Genomic DNA, 19,691 nt, shown 5'->3' with positions numbered 1-19,691 from the left:
ACCACTATGGATAATTTAGCATGGCCAATCTGCCTAACTTGCACATCTTTCGACTGTGGGAGGAAACCGGAGCACCCAGCGGCAACTCACACAGATGTAGGGAGAACATGCAAACTCCACTCAGAAAGTTGCCCTCGGCTCAAATCAAATCCGGGTCCTAAGTGCTATGAAGCAGCAGTGCTGACCACTGAGCCACCGTGCTGTTTTAAATGGATGCAGATTGGCTGCATCTCTTTCTATATTGTTCATGCGTTATTATTGAGTCAGGGTGTGGTGATTGTCATAAATGATCAATATAAAGTTTAGAGAAGCATCTAGATGGCACATTGTATTTAACTCCAGCAATCGTTCGGTTTGTTTCAGTATGAAGAAATGAATGTGGCACTGTGTGATAGTTAGGTATTGGTGAAAAATGCATGGATGTTAAACATTTCCATCTAAGAGTCTGTAGTATCATTAAATTTCAAAGCGTATGTTGAATAGTTATTCAGGAAACTGCATTTAACTGCATAGTGTAAATATAATGGATATAGTGTCTCTCTATGAATCGAAGATTAGTTCATTTTTTTTTCGGGAAGCAGTTGAGAATGTACCCAGATATGATGAATACAAATATAAATGTTATATGGAAATATTTATTCACTGTATTTTGAGTTGATGCAGTGTTCCTTATAATGTTCACATTGAAACAAAGGTACGAATCTCCAAGCGAATTGCTAAGTATCTGATTGAGAATGAATTGCTTGGTAAGAGCCAGGAGAGTGGTGGATAGAATATTACGAAAAATATCATATGGAATTTTGCAATGTTTATCGTTTATATAATTTAACAATGATACTTAGAAGGAATTTTAATCCATTTTTAAACTCTGCTCTGAATTTACTCTGGGTTCCTGCATAAATAAATGGATGAATGCAGGAACTCAAAAGCTGAAGCAGAAATCCTGTTTCCTCCAGAATAAAGTTTGAATTGGTATAATTTGAACCTGAGAAGTAAGTTAGCCTGGAAATTCTAACAAAAAGAAATGTTACAAAATACAGTGAATAAAACAAAATAAAACTTCCCGAGATTGCAAAGAGCAATACTATGGACCTTCTTCTATTGTCTATCTCTGGGTCACTCTGATTATTTTCAACATTCTGGACCTGGAGTCGCCGACGGGCTCTACTGGATAGAAGAATGTGCCTGACAGTCAAAACATTGAGAAACAAAATCAGAATGAATGGGAGGCAAGGGGTTAAATGCAATGAAACCAATCATACGTAACCCAGGCTCATGAAGTATAAAATATTGATTTCACGCTGCAGAACCAAGGTACATTTTCAATTATGTACAAAGGTTCATATATAAAGTACAATATGGATTTTTTTTAAGCAACACACTGTTGAAATCACTCCTATTATCAACCTCGCCCTTTTTTTGGTGCAGTATTTTAATTTTAGTTTCTGGCAGCAAATGGCTACAAATCTATCAAAAGTTAATCCGACTGTTAACCAAACAGAAATGTCAATGGAGGTGTAAATTAAGGTGGAACGAAAACTACACACTGGTGTGATGGACAAGAAACTCTTTCGGAAATAAATACCAGCAATCCTGTTTAAAATCCCAGCTCCGAGAAGAACCAAAAAAATCCGCCACCGCCATGGATAGTAAGTAATCAGTGGTACATCTTGAGAGATCACATATGCTTCGTGACTGGATTAGAACCACCAAGAGGTTGGCTGCAAAATAAAAAAAAAACAGAGAGAGAGGGGGAGGGAGTGAAGGGAGAGAGAAGGAAATGATGAGAAGTGTGGGTGAGAAATAAAATAGACAGACAGGCAGATAGATAGAGAGGTACAGCAATAGAGATAGAGAGAGAGATAGAGAGATAGATAGACAAAGATTGAGACTGAGATAGAGATGGAGGTGGAGAGGAGATAGAGATAGGTAGGTAGATAATAGACAGGAAAGAAGGAAGAAAGAAAGAAAGAAAGAAAGAAAGAAAGAAAGCAAGAAAGAATATGTGTTAGTCACAGAACTTTTCGATCAGCTTCATCCAAGCTAAATGCGTATTTTCTGAGGGCATTATACAGACTTGACTCCCGAAGTCGAGTTGGAGACAATCGATTGACTTGCAGGCACTTGGTTCTATGTTTCCAATAATTACACTGATTATACATAGGGTACTATAAAGATTATCATAAAAGTTTTAATTGACAACCGAGTAAATCAGAAACACATTTTAGCTTCTTAGGAGCTAAACGTAGGAGCACGAATGCAGAAACTGATGACGACATTTAAGAACCACAAATAAGAAATAAAAACTGAAAGAATGTTTGGTTTTAAATTTGCATTTCAAACCAACTATATGCTCTTGAGAATAATTAGAAACCATCGTATATTGAATTTACACGAATGAGATCTTCATAAAATATTGAAACTGTTCTGCTGGAACAATGAGATTCAACTGAATATTGACTACTTTCTGAATTTCTGAGCAAGTATTGATGAGATGCAGTATTCATTTCAAATTCGCTTGTTAATAGCCTGTAATTTATGCCTTTTGCACATTTGACCAGAATTCCAGATGTTATTTCTCCAAGACGTTCCCTCCATCGCACACCCACATCGAGCCAGGGCACAGGAATTCTCTTGGTTCTGCTCTATGACTGTGCAAGATGTGTGTGCCTTGTGGTGCAGTGTCCATTAAACGTGTTTGTTCTCCGGGCTCGATTTACTGGAGAGGTCAGAGTAAAGAGAGTACCAACCTTTGATGTTGATGGTGCCAGAAGTAGAATCAAAATCACAGCCTCAGCAACCGTCATTACAAAAGCAACATCAGCACGGAATATGCAAGACAGTTGTCAAGCTGAACCAATGAGAATTAGACCTGAAATTCTGAGTGTTCGAGTTGAATTCGCAGAATTAGCATTAATTACAAGAAACGGGTTTCTGCCTATTTACCTCATATTAGACTTTTTTTTTTCAAATCTTGCTCATTAGATCTGGTTGTCGATTACTTAATAAGTAAATTGTTGAAATCTGTGAAACATCGTGAAGTTATTCATACTCAGTAAGAGATAACAGGTACATGTACACATTATAGAGGTGTAGTAAATCAGCCATTGTAGACCCATTTTAACACTATAGAAGAATCTTCAACCTGTAATGTCAGTGTTCTAACTCACCACTGTAATAAAGCTAAAAATGTCAGAAAACTGCATCTAATTCTTGATACCAATCTAATAACTCATCTGGAGTTACAGTGTTACAACATCAGAGAGCTACAGCAAACATTTAATGCTATTAAGAAAATTAATCCACATTAGCAACGTTAATAGGACCAGTACATCTGGTCTGTGATTGGAATGCAATAATTCATCTACTTCAGTATATCAACTTTATAACCAAACATATTTAAAACATGCTAACATTGCAATATTTACCCACAATGATAGAATGAATAAGGTAATACAACTACATTTAATCTGCGAGAACTCAGCCTCAGTAACAGTATTAATAACATAAATAAATTACATTATCGCACAATAAGAGTGCGACATTGCCATGACCACATTTGATATGGTAGCGCTGCTATAATACACTCATAATAAGCGATTAGGTAACGCATAGCATCAGAAGTTTTTGATTGACAATATTGTGAAATTTCACCCAAGGTTATAGTGTTAAGAGAGCAGTAAAGTGTAATACATACTGTAAGAAGGATCTTTAGGAAAACTAAGCAACAGAAATGATCAAATCATCCCATTAATTTGGATAAATTTTCTGGTCGAATGGTCGAAAGGGCATTGAAGAACTTCTGATAAATACTGGACAAATGTAATAACTATTGCTGTTTCAACACACCTTCTTTCTTCCATATTTGTTGCCTCCGACCGTTCTGGAATAATCACTGATATTCTCAACATCGTGGTTCAACTTATAGCACCAAGCAATGCTCCAGCCTATTCATGTCTTTTCTTTTACCTGCAAAGCTGATAGGTGTTGGACAGATGTTGATATTAGTCGCATCTGTGAGATTAAACTTTAAGTTGGTATTCTCTGTGAAACATCGCTACACATCTATCCCAATAATTAAATAAATGTTCTTTCTCATTATAGTGCTTTATCTGGAACTCTAATTGTTGCAATAAAGGGGCAATAAATGGCAAACACGAGACCTTTTGGTATTCCATGCATTTCTGTAAGGAGCGCTGAGCGATTTCTACATTCCATCATCGTTAGCTTTATATGATGTCAGTCTCCAGGGCCAAAATTAGGTCGTTCTGTTAATTACCTGGAAAGAACCAAACAGATTGGCATTGATGCAGCCGAGGCTGTATTCGTGTTGTGATGAAAGAAGACATTTTCTTTAAAGAACACTCTCGAAGTTGATGCCCCCTAAAAACAATGATCGAATTGCGTTTCAAAATTTCATGTAGAGCGCTGTAATTCAATTTCAGTATTTTCAATTTAGATTGTTGTTAATATAACACAGTTACATTCAGCTTTACGCAGTTAGATTCATCATACAGGTCAAACAACTGTATAAAGAGGGTTAGTTCAGAACAGTTGATTACTACATTTTATGACAAGTACAGTCTGAGGTGGCAAGTAGTTGGGCAGAACAATATTTTGCAAGGGGCCTGCTTTTCATGCCTACATTCGCTAAGGGAAAGTTAAGTCGACACTGCAATAGCCAATGCCATGGATCCAAATCAGTGTTTTTACATTGAGTGTCGGCATGATCAGTAAGGCAATTAAGCACTTATATTCACAGATTCCATTCAGTGCAATTTTAGGTTCATACCAATTTGTTTGTAAGAGTTTTTGTTCTTGGTCACAAAAAGCGTGGGCATACGAGTTTAAACGGAATTGCATTCAACGTGGGAAATCCCAATTCATCGAACTTAGAATCTGAGTTGACAAGGTCTAATGAATCTCGTTTACAATCAGTGTGCAATAAGTGTACAATCAGCATGGTTACTGTGAAGCGGCCCACATCACGTCATGTGAACATAATAATTTCACCAAACTAGCATCTAGCCGTCACCTTGAGCAGGGTTAGATTTCGTCAGCACAAAACCAGTGATATACAATTATGTTCTGTACAAACTCGTTCCATTCAGAATGGTTCAATCTATTTTGTAAACAAGTAGACCAGCAAGGTTTCGTTCAATATGGAATGGTAAAATTAAGCAGGGCTGCTTTCAGATTTTCGGTGTTCTGACTTGTCACTTGTTAAACGCAGATAACAGACAAAGTTGTTCACTTTAACGTCCGCTATAAAGCCTCATTCAGTAAGGACTCTTGAAGTTCAGTACAGTTTAATTTATTGATGAAACGTCTCGTTGAACACTATAATATTTATCGAATCTGACTGGGTCGATATGTTTCTGTGCATTTCAAGAAGGTACAGTGTTGACATGTTTATTCCTGCATTTTCCCATTTAATCGACAGACTAATACATAGTGCAACGACGTGTCCGAGAGATCAGTTATACATGGTCTGGTACGATTTGCAGCAGGTTGTTGCGTTACAATTGAATTCAGCAACCCAGGCCCGTACTAGAACAGTTACATTGACTGTTGACTGTCGGCCCTAGTTGTGAATGCTAAATTTTATTTTTGTGCTTATATCTGTGGAAGGAATTTCATTGATCACAGCAATATTGGAATAGATGAGCACGGTTCGGTACAATGATACTCACTGTGAGCACAACCTACCAATCTCATTCATTTTTAACAATATTCAAATGCTGGTTTTTATTTTCAATGACAACTGCTACTGTTAAACCCCATAGCACTGACTGATGCATTGACGTGGGGGCGGGTGGCAATATCCGTTTCAACCTTCAGCATCATTCTTCCCTCAAAACTAATCTCTAAACTCCGAGACAATGGTCTCAGCTCCCCTCTCTGCAACTGGATCCTCAGCTTTCTGACCTACAAACCGCGATCAGAGAGGCAACTGCACTTTTTCCAAAATAACACTCAACACTGGATATCCCCCAGGGATACGTCTTCAGATTCCTAGTGTACTCCCTGTACACCCATGAATAAGTTGCCAAATTCCAAATGAACGCCAGCTACAAGTCCACCGACGATACACCGCAGTAGGGTGGATATCTAACAGCGACAAGTCAAAATACAGAAAGGAGAGAGAGGGCTTGGTAACATGGTGCAATGAGAACACTTCTCCCTCTCAACGTCTGCAAAACTAAGGAACTGGTCATTGACTTCAGAAGGAAAGGAGAAGAACATATCCCCATCTACATCAACAGACCCGAGTTTGAGAGGCGAGAGAGCATCAGGTTCCTTGGAGTGACGATAACCGACAACTTTCCCTGGACTTAACACGTTGATGCGATGGTCAAGAAGGCACAACAACGCCTCTTCTTCCTCAGGTGGTTCAGGAAATTTGGCATGGCCATAAAGACCCTCACCAACTTTTACAGGTGCACAATTGAAAGCATACAGTCAGGGTGCATATCGACCTGGTATGGAAACTGTTCTGTCCAGGCCCGTATGAAACTGCAGAATGTAATGTGCACAGCCCAGGCCATTATTAAAGTCAATTCTCCAAACCATGGACTCCACTTACACGTGGAATTGTTGTGGAAAGGCTGCCAACATTATCAAATGCCCATCGCACCCTGGTAATGATTTCTTACAAACTCCTCCATCAGGCAGAAGATACAGAAGCTTGAACACATTCATCAGCAGGTGAAGGAATGGATTCTTCCAGGTCATTATTAGATTGATGAATGAACTCATTAACTTCAAATAATGCTGATCTTGTTGATGCTGTCTTGCCTCGCGAACGCTTTGTGCAACGTAACCTATATGGCTCTGTATACTTTTTTTTATACAGGTTATGATTTGTACATTCTTGCTTACTATGATCTGCCTACACTGCTGGTAAGCAGAGCTTTTCACTATACTTCGGTTGACAATAATCTATCAATCAAATAATTCCTGGGGTTCCCGGGGAGACAGAGTGTCCTTGAAAGTGGAAACACGTGACATTTGCAATATGCACTTGTGTCCGTATTGGAAAGAGAACTACTTGATAGATTTGTTCCGAATTGAAATGTTTACTGGAAGCAGGAAGCTGAGGAAGATACAGGGTATACCGATTCAGATGCGAGTGCAGAAACAGCAAATACATTTCCGGCAGCGCTAATGAGATTGTCCAGCACAGAGGAGAGTTTTGATGCATACAATCGGGGCTGATGGGTCCAACGTGCTTGCACTAGAATGGGTAACTATGATACAAAGACGGGGGAGACGGAAAGTGCTTCCTAAAAAAAAATTTGAAAGGATGCCGACAGGGTTTACTGGAGTGTCTCAGTGCTTAGCACTGCTGTTAGACGTGCAGTTTATATTGGTTAGCCATGAAAAGTTGCCCTGTAATGTTCAGGGATGTGTGGTTTAAGTGGATTAGCCATGATTAATGTGGGGATAGCGAAGGAGCTAAGTGTGGATGGAATGCTTTTTGGAGGGTCTGTGCTGACTCGATTGGCTGAATGGTTCTGTCTGCACTGTAGGTATTCTATGTTTTTATGAGAAAGGACACTAATGGGGTTTACTGGGACGGGATTTTACTCATATGGGGATGTTTGAAAAGTTGGAACGGTTTTCCTTGAGCCAGTGAAGACCGAATGGAGGTTTTTCAGAAGATGAGAAGTTCGGACTGAGTGAATAGGAAATTGCCGACTTTCAAGTGAATCAATAACTAGAGATCAACATTCAAAACCATCGATGAAGGATAAAAAAGGACGGGAGCTGAATTTCTGTCACTTCGAGAAGTCATTTCTGAAATTTTTTGAAAGACACATATGCGGATACACAAGGAGGGAATTTCACAGGGAGAGAGGGAGAGTCTGTGGCCGGGTGAGGGGGTGGAGGTGGAGTGTCGTCGCGGAGTGGGGAGAAACAACCTCTAATTTGGTTGACTTTAAAAGTAGAGAAATTTCATGAACATTTACTGCTGAATAAGAGTGAGTATAAGAAAGCTCAAAGTGTCAAATTATTTGGTATATAATTCCACGTGGAGCATTATAAATGGAATTGATCCCAGTTTTTTTTATTGCAAATGAAAAATATACCATAACGAATACTCAGTGAACCTTTGCACAGAGACCGATTTCCGACTAAAATCAAGTGCCTTAAAGATGTGACCACAATCAACACAACGTCGGGTCCATTTAAAACTCACTTATCTCAGCTCATGATATTTTAACCACTGGCGGGAAGGAATCAGTTATGTTTGCATAAATATTTCTTCTGATTTAATTTCATCAAACTCCTGCTCTTTCTCTCGTCTCTGTTTGACATTAGAATAGTAAAGACGATCATCCATTCATTTGGAAAAATAAAGAACAATAGCACACCTCTGGCGGAATTCAAAACCACAGCCTTGAAAGACCGCTTTGGAGGGTACATAGAACAAAGGACTCAGAACAGTACAGGCCCTTCGGCCCACAATGTTGTGTCGACCTATTATCCTACGAAGATTAATCTACACTGCATACCCTGCATTTTACTATCCTCCATGTGCCTATCCAAGAGTCGCTTAAAAGTCTCGAAAGTATCTGACTCCACTACCACTGCTGGCAGCGCATTCCACACGCCCACCACTCTCTGTGCAAAAAACCAACCTCTGACATGTCCCCTATATTTTCCTCCAATCACTTTTAAATTATGCCCCCTCGTAATATTCATTTCTGCCCTGGGGAAAAGTCTCTGACGATCCACTCTATCTCTGCCTCTCATCATCATCTATCAAATCAACTCTCATCCTTCTTTGCTCCAAAGAAAAAACCCTAGTTTCCTCAATCTTTCTTCATAAGACATGCCGTCCAGTCCAGTTAGCATCTTGGTAAATATCCTCTGCACCTTCTCTAAAGCTTCCACATATTTCCTTCCACATATTCCTATAATGAGGTAACCAGAAGTGAACACCGTATTCCAAGTGTGGTCTATCCAGAGTTTTACAGAGCTGAAGCATAACCTCACGGGTCTTAAACTCAATTCCCCTGCCGATGAAAGCCAACACACCATACGCCTTCTTTACAACTCTATCAACTTGGGTTGCAACTTTGAGGGATCTATGGACGTGGACCCCAAGATCCCTCTTTTCCTCCACAGTGCCGAGAATTCTGCCATTAACCCTCGATTCTGTATTCAAATTCGACCTTCCAAAATGAATCACTTCCCACTTTTCTGGGTTGAATTCTATCTGCCACTTCTTTGCCCAGCTCTGCATCCTGTCAATGTCCCTTTGCAACCTACAACAGCCCTCCACACTGTTCACAATTCCACCGACCTTCGTGTCATTGGCAAACTTACAAACCCACCCTTCCACTTCCTCATCCAAGTCATTTATAAAGGTGACAAAGAGCAGAGGTCCCAGAACAGATCCCTGCGGAACACCACTGGTCACCGAGCTTCAGGCTGAATACTTTCCATCTATTACCACCCTCTGTCTTCTACTGGACAACGAGTTTTGTATCCAGACAGCCAAATATCCCAGAATCACATGCCTCCTGACTTTCTGAATGGGTCGCGAGAAGTCTAACTAACTTTCCATTCCGCAACAGAGATGTACACAGCAAAGTCTAGCTGCGCCTTAGAGCACAGCAAGCAGGTCTTCGCCCATAGTTTTCTCACCTTTGACCGTCTATCCTCTTCCCACTTTCCAGCACTTGGCCTTGCCCATGAGTGCTCTGACACCTCAATTGATCATCTAAGAACTCCTGAAATATTTTGATGGCGATAGCTTTACGACACATTCAGCAGTGGGTTCCAGATTCAACACTGACTATGTTAAAAAGTACTTCATTAATTGTAACTCTCATTCGAATCTCTTGTGGTTGTGACAACGCTAGGAATGGAAACATTCATTTCCTGTCCTGTGTAGACATGTCCCTACCCGCCTCTTTCCCACTCTCTTGCACATGTTGCAGTCTGATCTCGCAGGTCCAATATTCAGGAGTTTCCAGTCTGCCTGCCACAGAACGGATCAGAATCACCCTCCTGCTCCAGGTAAACAACTCCACAGAATACAAAAGCAAAAGTATGGCTTCTGGACGTTTGAAATACAAATAGAGAGTGCTGGGCTGACTGAGGATCCACGGTCTCTGCGGCACCAATTCCCAAAGTATCACCACATTCTGAGTTCCCTCAACATATTCCGCTGTTTGGCAAGCATTCCTGTTGTGGGAAATACACATTTCCGTATATATGATGCTATTCCAGGCATGCCCTCTGGCACTGCACTCATTTCCCCTTTTAACATTTAGTGCTGAGTAAAACTGAGGGTTGAAAATGCAAAAAGACCGAGTTTTCTTGTTGGATTTCTTGGGCAGAGATTAATAAGTACCAAATAGACCCAAAATCATGTTAAATATGGTTAAATATTTAAGGTACTGGATAAAAGCAGGAATTGCGACTCTGAGAGACGGTTCAATTTCTAATTATTAGGGGATAACTTTCCTTTCTAATTAAACAAAAAAGCTCTGTTCCATTTATAATGCATCACGGAGAATCACGTGCCAAACGTTTCAAAACGAAGAAAAATTTTATTATCGATGCTATTCAACTGCAAGTGTTCAAAATATTTATTTATATCTAAATTTCCTTTATATAATTTTTAAAATCCTGCTCAATTGTTTCACAATTTATAAAGCTTCACATCAAATAATATGCCTCACCTTTCAAAACTATGAGCATTTTTATGCTCAGTTTTCATCAGTTGTTCACGAAATGTCTGCACATCTGAAGTCATTCAGAGTCAAGTTAACTTCCATCCTCCAAACCTGTCACGCCACGATCTCTCCCTTCTAGTCCGAGCCGCAGACTCTCTCACCTGTTAAATTCACTCTTTGTATGATTTGTCTTTCAAAACGTTGTGGAATCACTGACCTTTGTTTCAAGAATATTGTTGCGGATTCAAATAACTCTGTGAGGGAAAGAAACTCTGCTCCATTATTTTTCTTATCATACACCAAGACTTTTGAAGCTCTGACCTCTTTGATTTTGAGTCACTCGAAAGAGGGAATTTTTCATCTTATTTCGAAACTCTGGCCCTCGCGGCATCGGCAGAATCTACATTGGTTTACTTCCCAATTTTCCCTGTGTCAGTTGCAGCATTTCAAATTTCCCAAAATCTCGTGAATATAATCAACTTTTCCACCATCCGATAAACCCATCTGTGTCTTTTCTAATCATTTTATATCCCAATATATACCATCTGCGTCTTTTCTAATCTCTTTAGAACTTTTTGATAAGGAGTGTGGATAAGGATTACAGACAATGCTCGAAGTGAGCCTGAGCCACAGACATTACAGTTGTATAATGGTCTCAACCACATCATTGTGGGGCTACAGGCACTTCCAGTGCAGACTGAGTTAGGACAATGGACATGAGATCGAAAATTTTCAAATAGAACTGCTCTACTTATTGTGCAACATTTCTCCATATTCGTGTCCCCTTTGTGCATCACTTCGTGCTTCCCTGTGTGAATTCTACATAATCATTAATTTATTAATGAAGGCATTCTCCTCATCTCTCATTATTCTGAACTCTGTGGAGCACCTACTGATATTACACGTATGCTCCTGGAACACAGTCCTCTCATCCCTGGGATGAATTGAATGGACATTTCTGATGTGACCTCGGAGGCAAATATTTCCTTCTCCGGTTTAGGGATTTCATTACTGCACAGAACTGCATTTTTGAGTTCATTAAAACCAAGACAATTGCAGCAAGGCTTTCACATTCAGATTTTACAATCTGATTCCAACAAAGGTTGTCCTAAAATTTGCTTCCTCAATGTCGCTTGTCTGTGCATAGTAGGCTGTACTGACTCGTGTACAATGCCATTCAATTTCGTCTGAGCACATCGTTCCAAATATTTCAAACAATCTAAATTGTGAGTACCAAACCGATAGAATGCAATAGTTTAGCCAAGTCTGGGAGCTGTAATGATGTGGTGGCTTGTGCAAAGGCGCTGGTTTCATAAACTGGAAATACTGAACGTCATCCTCACTTCTCCTTAGCATTGGTTGTCAATTCCTGAAACAAAGTGTGTGCCATTGCCAACTGTTGGACTTTGGACCCTTGTCATTCCACCGCTGCCCCGTTTAAAGCAGTCCTTTCCCTTTCAGTCACGGTACAGCAATAATTTTTGGTGATTCTAGTGATCATATAAATTGGCCAAGCCAGGTTGACGAATGCAGTGTGAACGGTGAGTTGATGAGGTGTTGTTGGGGCAGTTTATTAGAACAGTACTTTCCAGAAGCAACGAGAGAGCAGGATATCTGGTAATATGCATTGGCACAAAATTCATTATTGACCTAATAGTGAAGATGCCTCGAGATATCAGTGATCACAGTGTGACTGAGTTTTATATTTACTTTAAGGACGGGAAGGTGAGCTCCAAGATGAGCGCTTAAAACCAATTTGAGGAAAATGGTAACTGTACCATGTTAGGGCTGGCTGAAATGAAGTGGAAAATTAGATTTAATAGCTGGGTCAGTCGACTTGTGATGGCAGAAATTTAAGGAGGTATTTTAGAATACTAAGAAAAGTTACATTGCAGTCAGAAAGACCTGAAGAAAATGAAGCACCATTTATGTCTAAGGAAGGAATGTAAAGATAAGATGAGCTTGAAACAAGAAGTGTTGATTCCACAACGACATTCATATTCAAATATATACACGCAGGTCACATTTCTTCGGGGAGAACGTTATATACGGCATATTTTCCTCAGTACTATCAGTTCTGAAGAAGAGTCACTGGACTCTGCTTTCAAAATGGCACTGACACTCTGCGACCCTTTGCGACATCCCTGGAGCAGATCTAACTCGAAATTTTTTTATTAACATTATACACTTTTAAACTTAGATCTAAATCTGTAAAATTTATCACTAATGTTCTCTTGAATCTACTGACGGGTTTAAGGATGCGACGGTCATCCAGACCGGAATACTGACGACGCTTGATTCGCAGACCCAGGACAGCAATTCATGCTGATCTTGCTAACGTTGACCTCACCAAGTGCACGCCCTGTGCAATGTGACCTGCATGCCTCTGATTGCATCTTTTTACAGCCTCTGATCTGTACATCCTTGCTTACTATGATCTGTTTCTCCAGCTCGTAAACAAAGATTTTCACTGTACACTGGTACACGTGACAATCAATCAAATGATCAATCATATCCATAGATGTTGACAGTCATGCTGAATTTCACCAGAAATTTCTGCTTTTGTTCAGAGAACTTTGTTCCATTCTGATCGCTAGACTGCAGGAAGGGTGTAATTGAACTAGCGGGTGTCCAGAACAGATTCACGAGGATGTTGCCTGGGCTGGACCATTTCCTCTGTGAAAATAAACGAGCGAGGCTGGAGTTGTTTTTCTGAGAGCAGAGAAAACTTAGCGGGGAACTGATCAACGTGGACAAAATTATGAGGGGAATACATTAGGGAGATTGGACTAAACGCCATCTTATTCAGAAGGATGAATAACCATCGATACAGATTAAAAGCAAGGAACAGAATGTTTGGAGGCGATTTCAGGAAGATGTGTTTCTCCCTCAGAGAGTTCTGGGTACCTGAAGTTCACTGCCTGAACGCATGATTAAGCTAAGGCTCAACATCACATTTTAGGAGCGTTTAGATGATCACTTGAAGAGCCAGATCACACAGGGATAGTGTGGAAAGTTGGACGAGGACAAACAGATACAAAAGCAGAAGTTGAATGAAAAGCTGTACAGACCTGGCAGCATCTGTGAAGAAAAATAGAAGTTATGTTTCGGGAGTGGTGACCGTTCTTTCTGAAGAAGACAGATGTTTGATGAAAAATACGAAGGTAATGTGCCAAAACCAATTGTCTGTGATTAAGACAGTAAAGCTCTGTGACGCAATGAAGAGCACGTTAGGCTTCTATGGATTTATTTACTAGGCTTTTTAAAGGTTGTGGTTTCAAATACCACCAGAGTCAGATTTTACTTGACGTTTGATAAAGTCAATGATCTGCAAAAGCCGATTCATTGTCACTCGAAACTGCACTGCTGATCATTCTGATTTTCAGAGCAAGCTTTCTGGGAATAATATCATTTGAAAGATAATCAGCCCAGAATCGATTGCTCACTGGACAAGCCTGCAATATTTGTGGAGGAGCCAATTGGTTCGCAGCACAAACTTTCCCTTCCACAGTTGACATTTTATTTCTGATGGCAGAGATTGACAAATGTCTGATCCCTAATGGTACATAGAGTTGTGTTGATTGGGTGGGGAATGTCATTGAAGCGTCAGATCAGCCATAGATGTATTGAATAGTGAGGCTTGTTCCTATTTTTCAGTGATGTTTCTGGCGGAAAGTTTTAAACAATAACAGGATGAGGACAATGTGAATCGACAATTCCGAATATTAATTCATCGACTTGACCGCACTCCTTGCAGAGCTGAAATATTCTTGCTTCAGATCAGACAGTGGGATATTTATTGAAAAAGATCAGTTTCTCTGCCCTTCTGCATTGATTACATTATTTGCGACAATTGTGTAACTTAGGATTTTGGAATTGTCCACTCTGTACAAAAGCGCGGGTCATTAATATCTGCCCAGAAGAGAGGTGGTCCCAAGACTGACGCCTGGGAACAGCACTGTGCACTGTCCTCGAATCTCGGAAGTAATTCCTCACAGACAATGTTACATCCCCACTTTCATGGCGCTTTTCATTCCATCGGCTTCAATTCTTCACCAAACTTGATTCAACAGATTTGTCACTGAGTAATTTCTTTGTTGACTTGCTCGCTGAGCGAGCTTGTTTTTGGTGAGACGTTACGTCACCATGCTAGGTGACATCATCATTGGAGCACTGAAAATCCTAGAAGCGTGGTTCTCCACCCGTAATGCAAACAACAAACATATAGAATTGGACCCCATATACAAACCCATACAGACCAAAACCAAAAATGACACTACTCACCATAATGGACCAGACAGTATAAATTCCAAGCAGAGTACAATAACATTGCTACACCGGAGGCTCCACCGATGATATCATCGAGCATGGTGACGAAATGTTTAAACGAAAACAAGCCAGCTCGGCGAGTAAGTCAACAACTTCACTCACAACCCGAGCTATAGACCTTTGCTGAAACTTTAAAGTAATTTATTTCTTTGTGTTGAGTTGTTTATCATTTCACTAACAACAGGGAGAAGTACCTGCTGCTCTGCATAATTTACTCAAATGTTTTCAGAAGCAAGTTAAACTATCTCAGCTTTTTGCTGCTATCTGTAACAGAATCAATCTCTCAAAATGATTTTATTGTCACGCGGGCCAAGGTCGTAAGTTATGAAAAATGCTCCATTAGAGACTGTCCACTCTCACACATTTCATTTTCTCAACAGAAGCTGTCAAGATGATGGTCTGAAGTGCCTTCTCGCATTCTCAGTCACTCTGGGATGGTTTGAAGGGTAAAACTGTTCTCTGAGCTGGGAACAACGTGGTGAAGTTTATACACATCAGGTGCAGTGTGCCTGAGGGACAGAGCTCGCTGTAGTAACACTCCGCGCTGAATCAGGCAGCAGCGACCTCCCTGTGACATTGAGAAGCACACAGATACAGTTCCCCCAAATTGGGAGAGATTCTCTTTTTCCGAGCAGCTCTGCATTTTTAACACTCTATCAGATGCAGTAATTTGGACAAGATTCCCAAAAGAATGTTAGTTCCTGTGCATGCGCATTATTCCTTTTGCACAGCCTTGCACACTTTCCATACCTCCCACTCCCAACACTCCCCTCCCCTGCTCCACAAGCCCGTGTTTGACACGGAGCTGGAGAGCGCATTCGTGCTGTTCTCCCGTAGCACTGCCTGCCAATGGAATATGGCTTATTCCAGTCACCAATGGAGAGTGCCCAGTCCGGGAGGAAGGGAGCTAACACAGCCTCTTGGGAGCAGGTGGTCAGAATGGGAAGAAGCTGTTATTAAAACTCGGTGCTGCTTTTTCATCCCGAAGCAACAAGAATATCCTTACTTTACAAGAAAACTAAGCTTATTTTGGTGTTAACGGCACTGCACTGTTGCTGGTTCATTGGTCTCGGGGTATGATTTCTGTTTCACGTGGATAGCGTAACGAGGAGCAGCTCTGGGGTTCGAATCGCCGGCGATTTTGGACTTTCAATGTCTTGCTCCATTCTTCACTTCTGGGGTCTAGTTTCGATGGGATTGAGTTTGAAATCCCTCAGTCTCTTTGCGGCGAATATATCGCATATGGAGAAGCAGAAAGCAAGTTTTAAAGAACATCTGCCTGTGCTCAATGGACCTTATTACGGGTGGTGCAAAGTCCTACATAAACGCTACTCTTTTTGTCTTCTATGTTCTAAAATGCCAGTTACCTCAAAACAGTTTCTCGCTGTCTGCTTCATCCAAACACTCGCCCCATCAAATCTCCTTTTAATCGTCTTTGCTCTAAACAGAACAATCCCGGCCTCTGGAACCTGTCCACAAAACTGAATATCCTCATCCCTTGGAAGGATGAAGCCGAACGATTGCGGCGAGTTTTTTTTTTGGGGGTGGCCGGGGGTGTGGGGGTGGGGGGTGGACAAATCAGTTGGTAGGTGGAAAGGTGGAAAGGAACAAAAACAAAAACCCAGTCTTCAGCTTAGTGAATCTTTCAAAACTTTTTGTGATCCAAGTGGAAGAAATTGATGTAACCCACCAATGGAGAGAACCCAGCACCAGGGCAAGGGACAAACAGCACTGGCCTGGGAGCAGGGAGACAGAATGAAAGGAAAATGTTCTTGAAACTGTTTGCTGCTTTGAATTCTGAGAGCAACGTGGGACATGCTTCGCTCTGAGCAATTCTCAGTTGAATCAGAGCTGGGCAAATGAGTATAAGAATGGCTTGTTGGTCAAGGAGTATGACTTTTTTCGCTTAGGGTACGACGCAGTTTTAACATGTTAGGGGTCCCGGGTTCAACTCTCGGACAAGCCCAGGTTTCTCAATTCACTTTCGCCACATTGCCCGATCAGCCTTCTGTCAAACCAGCTTTGTTAAATGATGTCGGATTGCCTGAATTGTGGATGGGGCAGAAGAACCATTGTCGTGAATAAGGCAAATGGAAACACTCGTTCAAAGTCAAAACAAGTGATTCAGGTTGTTCGCCCACGCAATCTGACTGTGAATGAATCCTCCAGCTACATTATTGCTCAGTTCTGGGAGTGAAACTTTCGGAAACAGGGATGTGAAGTGATTGGAGACAGCGCTGAACAGATTGATTTGAATGATGCGTGGATGAGGAATGTCAGCAATGAAGATAGATTGGAAATTTGGGAAAGCTCTCCTTGGAGAACAGAAAGCTGAAAGCTGGTCTGTTTGAAGCTTTGAACAGAGTGAGAGGTTCTGTAAATCACTGCCCGAAATTATCCAAGACGCAGATTCAATTGATACAAAAGGGAATCCGCTGATTATTTTAAAAGTAACAATGTGCAGGGTTACACGGAGAAGGCAAGAGAATAACATTAAAAGAGATACTCATTTACTCATTTTGGAGAGCAGCCAACGCTAAGTTGGGCTGCATGGTATCCGTCTGCGTTGTGACACATTTTGTGATTCTGAGTGAAATCAGAGTTCGACCAACAGAATTTGGGAAATTAGACAAAGATAATGTTTACACAGGCGAGACACATCTGCGCAACAGAGTATCACACATCAACAATAAAATCTTTTGAATTCATTCTTGAATGTACATACCACACGCCAAATTAAAAGAAACAGACTGGCTTCAAAAGCAGAGTGGCTCCACAGGAGCGTGCTGGGCCCATTAACCAGGCGTCTGATAAATCAAAACCGTCCTCTTCTATTCATTAAAGATACCTGATATTTTGTTCGATGCCTTGCGTCATGATCACCTTTCGGTTTCATGCATCTGAAATATATCTTTCGGATTGATACACAGGTGAGATGATGCGCTCGTCAAGGTCTTAATCGTCTCCTCCTGTTCTGAACTGAGTTGTAAAACCTCTTGTCTGAGATGGGATTAAACTGATGAACCTGAACCATATTGCTTCCAGTTTCTATTCCATTCCCTGCAATATTTATCCACGCTGTTTCAGTCGCGAATAACGAGAGCAGAAATAGTTGCTGGAAAAGCTCAGCAGGTCTGGTAACATCTATGAAGGAAAAAAAAATTAATATTTCGGGTTCCATGACCTTTCCTCAGTTCTAACCCGAGACTTTAACTCGGATTTTTTTTTCTTCTCTGATGCTGAAAGACCTGCTGAGTTTTTCCAGCAACTTTGTTTTTGTTCATGATTTTGTGATTTTGAGTGGAATCAGATTGGATCAACAGAATGTGGGAACTTGGCAAAGGTTATGTTTACAAAGGCAGAGCCGTGATAAGCTGATGTTGTTTAGTAGATGTATAGCAACAAGGTATAAAACCAAGGCTGATGCGAACAAGAGCTTGTTTTGAGGCGCTGAACTGCGGTGAAGGATCTGCACAAATAAAGCCATCATTCAACGCGTCTGATTCCAGAGCCCTGGCTGGAGAGGACCCGAGGATTCTCACTGAATTTGTTCACGGTCTTGAGTGGAAGAGATCATAATTCAAAGAATGAAAGTTCACTGGATTGGGTCATAAACTAGCGCAGTGACTGTGGATAAATTAACGTTGAGTTTCAGCAGAGAAGCAGGCGACAGCGAAGCAGGCACCTGAAAAAAAAAAAAGTGCTTCCTTTGCCAGTGAAATTCACGGCTTCGAAAAGTGGGGTCCATTGAAGTGAAGCAGTGACGGCGAATATCTCTGCTGGTGTTTACCGCGTGAATGACAAAATCCACCTTGGACCCTGTTACCATCGCAACTCGACAAGATGTAGCACTTGGCATTGGGTTTTGGGACAGTACCGTAATGGATAACACGTCTGACTTAAGATCAGAAGATTATAGGTTTGTGTCCTACCTGGCTCAAGCACAGCTGACGCCTTTTCTATCCTTGCAAATTGACACGTGTTTCCAAAGAGAAATGTGTGCTGGACCTTTTTGTTGTCAGTTTCCCAGGAGCTAAAGTAATTGGAAATTAAAAGTTGCACACGACGAGCATGTAGGACCATTTGATCTCATTGTCTGTTTCATATACGAGCTAAAAACATCAGTTTTCATTGAGAACTTGCTTGTGTTCTACGTAAAGCTGTCTTTTGTCGGGGATAAGTGTGTGGGGACGGAGAGTGAACGTGAAGCACATGTAGCCGGTTTCATCCTGAGACTACTGTCACCCTCTGGGAGACGTCTGTATATCTCCCCCAGTGGCTAAAAATGAGGATGAACCCCTCAAGTGGGTTGTAACACAGTTGCACGACCACGAACCCTCAGTCCCATCGGTTCATTGCAGGGATAATCTCATTGAATTTTCTCTCGAAACGTCACACAAGACCATGGGCAAATTCTGGAAACTGGGGCCAGAATAAATGGATGCCTCTTGGCACGCACTAACATGATGGGCCGAATGGACTATTTCCACGCTATAAACATTGAAGGCAGGGAGAAACTGATCCACAATAAAAACTGAGCAAAAATGGAAAAGTGAAAGCAGTGTCATTCAACGAGAATCCCTGTGACTTCCATTGCAGTGAAATAGTTCGAATTTGATGCTTTCACCACCACGGCCTTGGTTCGATCCCGACTCAAGGATTGCAAGT

The sequence above is a fragment of the Rhincodon typus genome, chromosome 8 (genome assembly GCF_021869965.1).
Source record: "Rhincodon typus isolate 14 chromosome 8, sRhiTyp1.1, whole genome shotgun sequence".
Lineage (NCBI taxonomy): Eukaryota > Metazoa > Chordata > Chondrichthyes > Orectolobiformes > Rhincodontidae > Rhincodon > Rhincodon typus.
This window is presented reverse-complemented; position numbering follows the sequence as displayed.